Below are 4,939 nucleotides of genomic sequence, written 5' to 3' on the forward strand. Positions count from 1 at the left end.
ACTTCTGGAGCAGTATTACTCCTGCAAGATGAAGGAGTCAGATGATGTTGTGGATCATGTTAATCATATGCTAGTCATGGCTAAAGATTTGGCTATGGCAAGAAACATCATCCCTGATCGCATGCAGATGTCCACCATTCTGTCCAGCCTCCCTCCTTTATGGAGGATGATAGAAATTGCTATCAGGTTGAATAAGAAGAATCTAACTCTAGCTAAACTTCCTCAACAGCTCGCCCTAGCGCAAGAGTGCATTAATAAGGATAAGAAGAATGAGGTGATGGTGATTCAGTCTATGAGTTCTGGACTATCAACATCTCAAGGATTCTGACTCAAGGCCTCTGGTTTCTAGAAAATCAATAAATTCGAGAATAATAATAATAATGGGTGATTTGTGCAGAAGAAAAATCCATGACTTGCATCAAAAAGAAATTGTTTTCATTACGGGAAACCTAGGCATTTCAAGAGGAATTGATCAGATCTACAAAAGAAATAGAAAATGACTAAGCCAGGAGGTAGTCATGAGATTGTCTATACAATCTCTGAGTCGCTAGTAAGTGATGGAGACCTACTTGGATGGTGGATCGATTCAGGTTCAACTCGGCATATCGCCAAAACCAAGGAGGGCCTTGTGGAGATGAAAGAACTGAAGGGAGGAGACCAGAGGGTCTATATGAGGAACAACACCAATTGTGACATCATGGGTATTGGGTCATATAGGTTGTCTATTGACAGCAGCAGCAGCATGTTATTGACTAATGTTTTGCATGTACCTGCCATGAGAAGGAATCTTGTGTCTGTTGTTGAATTTATGAGGAAGGATTTTAAAGTCTGTTTCCAACCATATAAGGTCACTTTTGAGAAACGTGGATAAGTGAAACTCACTGGCTGCTATGACCCGCATCATGGTTTGTTCCACCTTGATGTAATTGCATCTGATATGAATAAAATGAATGTGTCTAGTTAGAATATGCCTTAAATGTTAATGCATATATGTGGCATTTAAGATTAGGCCATATAAATATTAATAAAATAAAAAGGATGATAAGTGTTACCTACTCTCGAGAACATAAATTTTGATAGATGTGAACCTTGCATAACTGCAAAGATGTCTAGGAAACCTTTCCTAAATGGTAGTAGGCCTGGTGAGTTGTTGACTATAGTCCACTCAAATATTTGTAGCCCTTTCCTTGTTGATACCCATGAGAAGAAATCATACTTTATCACTTTTACATATGACTATTCAAGATATGGGTATGTTTATGTAATTTCTAGAAAATCAAAAGCTTTGAAAAAGTTTAAGGAGTATAGATATAAAGTAGAAGGGTTGTTAAGTAGGAAGATCAAGGTCATTAGATCTAATCGAGGAGATGAGTACAACTCTAATGAGTCTAAAGCCTTTTGCTATGACAATCATATTGCTCATAATACTACTATATTTGACACCCTTAGCAGAATGGTGTAGCTGAAAGACGAAATTGAACCCTAATGTACATGACTTTGTCCATGTTGGCATATGCAAAACTTTCAAAGTTATCTTGGGAAGAAGCTATTTGCACTGCCATATATGTTTTGAACAGGGTTTCCTCAAAGTTTGTTAAGCAAATACCTTATGATTTATGGACTGGTAGGAAACCAAATTTGACTCATCTTCTCAAGTGGGGGTCGATTGCACATGCATTAATTCTTAGACGTCTAAGGGATACATTAGACGATAAAACACTAAGATGTATTTTTGTGGATTATCCTCAAGGTTCAAAGGGTTATAGATTGTATAACCCCGAAAAAGGTTTTATAGAGAGTAAGGATGTTGAATTTCTAGAAGACAAGGAATGAGAGTTTGATCATCAAGAAGATGATATGCCATTTGGCATCATAAATGATGATGGTATGTCATTAAATGAATCATAGATCTTTGTGTCTTTTACTAGCTGTAGATTATGAGCAGTCTCCACAGCGTATAACTAGGCATAAAAGATCCAGTTTTCCTTCATCCTATTTGGATGAATATTATGTGTTCTTGGCAGAGGAAGTATGTTACTCTATTAATTTAAATGAAGTTGTTGATAATCTCAGCTTTCAGAATGCAGGTAGTTTGCATGAATCCAATGAATGGATTGAAGGAATGCAAGATGAAATTGATTCAATTGAAAAGAATAGAGTATAAGAACTGGCAACATTGTCTGATGATCACAATGAAATTGGTTCTAAATGGGGCTTTAAAAAGAAATATAAAGTTGATGGGACCATTAACAAATTTAAAATAAGATTGGTTGCAAAAGGTTATACTTAATGTGAGGGCATCGATTATGATGAAACTTACTCGCCACTGGTGAAATTCACTTATATCTGAATTATAATGGCATTAGTGATATTCTATGGCCTTGAATTACATCAAATGGATGTTAAAATAACCTTTCTGAATGGTGAACTAAAAGCGACTATATATGCAACAACCAAAGGGCTTTGTTATAGAAGATCAAGAGGATAAAGTGTACAGATTGAAGAAATCCTTGTACGGGCTTAAGCAATCACCCAGACAATGGTACATGACCTTTCATAAGGCAGTTACCAAATTAAGTTATGTTGCAAATAAGCTAGACTATTGTGTATATGTCAGGAAAAGTGAAAATAATTTTACCATTCTATTCTTATATGTTGATGATATACTTATTGTAGGAAATAACATGGGAATAGCTATTGAAACCAAGACATGGCTATCATTTGAGTTTGATATGAAAGACTTGGGTGAAGCATAGTACGTGCTTGGAATCAAAATCATAAGAGACTGACGATCTAGATTGTTGCACCTAAGTCAAGAACGATATCTTGACTGTATTTTGAAAAAATTCAAAATGAACAGTAAAGTCAAGTTAACTTCTGTTGTGAAAGGAATGAAATTAAGTAAGAATGATTGTTCAAATGATGGAAAAGAGAAACTTGAAGTCCCTTACGCTCAGTCGATTGGCAGCCTGATGTATGTTATGTTGTGTACTAGACCAGACATTAGTTTTGATGTGAGTCTAGTAAGTAGATATCAAAGTAATCCTAGCATTTCTCATTAAGAGGCAGTGAAAAGAATATTTCGGTATCTTAAAGGATCTAAGAGACTTAAGTTATGTTTTCAAGCAGAAAAGCTAAAGCTTTCTGGTTATTCACATGCTAACTTTGTAGGAAGCATTGATGATGAAAATTTCACTTTTGGATATGTCTTTACATTGGGAGGTGGAGTTATTTCTTGGTCATGCAAGAAACAGGGTTGTGTGGCATTGCACACTCAAGAAGTTGAATATATAGCTTGTAATATGGCTACAACCTTTAGGGTCTGGAATGGTCGCTTCTTGAATGAGTTGAGACAGGATATCCCAAATAAACCTATAAAACACACAAATTATCAATATTTTAAGAGAAATAACAGTGAATTTAAGGCTAAAATATTATTTAATATTAAGATAAGAATTAAATTATAATTTAAGCATTAATTAGGATTCAAAATAAATTTTAAGTTGAGAATTTATTCTGAATCAAATTTTTTATTTTAATTGGATTTAATGTGGATTTAAGCTAAACTTAAATAAAATGTAATTTAAATTTCGATATTAGCATGGTTTCAAATTTAGTGCATATTTGAATTTGGAGTCTTATTGGATTTCGATTTCAATTTCTGAAGTTTTATTGAATTTTGATTTCAATTTGGGAAATTGAATTCAGATCAGATTTAGATTTGAATTCAGATTTAATTAACAGGTCTAAAAATTTATAATTAGATTTGGGTTTGATTCGAATCTAAATTTAAGATTTAGTTGAATGTCAATTCAAGTTTGAAATATACAATAATTTGAATCTTTGTCAAAATTGAATTGAATTCAAATATAGTACTTGTGATTCTTTAGAGTATTTCTAAAAAATAAAATAATAATTAATATATATTTTTATGAGAAAAAATATAAAATATATAAATTATTCTAAGATAAATTATAAGAAATATCTTATGAAAACCTAAACTTTATTCAAGTTGATTATAGTGAAAATCGCATTCAAAATCGAATTTATGAAAAAGATGGAATTTAATAAAATAATTGATAAATTTTATCGAAATAAAGTCAAATATGATTTCAGACAAAATTAAGATAATTTGATATGTATGTAATGTAATTTCAATAAATTTAAATTTAGTTTCATAAGTTTGAAATCCAATTTACAAAATATAGAATATATCCAAAACACCAATGGGTCCTATCGACCCTAGTGGAAATTACTTTCAAAATACATTTTTGAGAAAATGGAATTTTTAGAAAAACTATAATTAAGATAGAAAAATTTTAGTTTAGAGAAAATTACACACTTGAAAATAATTTGAGTTGCATTTAGAGTCATTCTGTTTAAACTTAAATTATAGTTTTGAAAGAATTGATTTCTAAAATAATAAATAAAGTTAATTAGTAAAATAATTAAAATAGAATGGAAAAAGTAGTTTAACTAAATTGAATATAACAGTAGAGGTCCATAGGTGGGCCGTCCCATCCCATGCGGAACTTCTTTGTTTACCTAAGAAGAAAAGAAAAAGAAAAATTAAAAGGCTATTTAAACTTGCTTGCCAAGCAAGCAAGTTTGAAAATTTCAAAATATGGAAAGGTTAGACCATGGGGGTCGACCAGCCCATATGGATCCTCTACATACATGGTATAATATATAGTTATATACATTATAACCTACATAGGTAATAAAGATTATACCCTAAGCTAGCTAACATGAAAATACCAAAAAAAAGGAGAAAATAAATAAAAAAGGGAAAAGGAAGGTCAAATGTTTTTAGAAAAAAGAAAGAGAGTCTTAATTGAGATCAAGGACTGAGATTTCATCCAGCTCTTGACCTCACCCTAGCTTCTATAAACGCATGGGAGGGGATCACCCCCCCCCCCCCCCCCCGTATTTGCCATTT

This window comes from Nuphar pumila, chromosome 13 (assembly GCF_984573655.1).
Source record: "Nuphar pumila chromosome 13, dmNupPumi1.hap1.1, whole genome shotgun sequence".
NCBI lineage: Eukaryota > Viridiplantae > Streptophyta > Magnoliopsida > Nymphaeales > Nymphaeaceae > Nuphar > Nuphar pumila.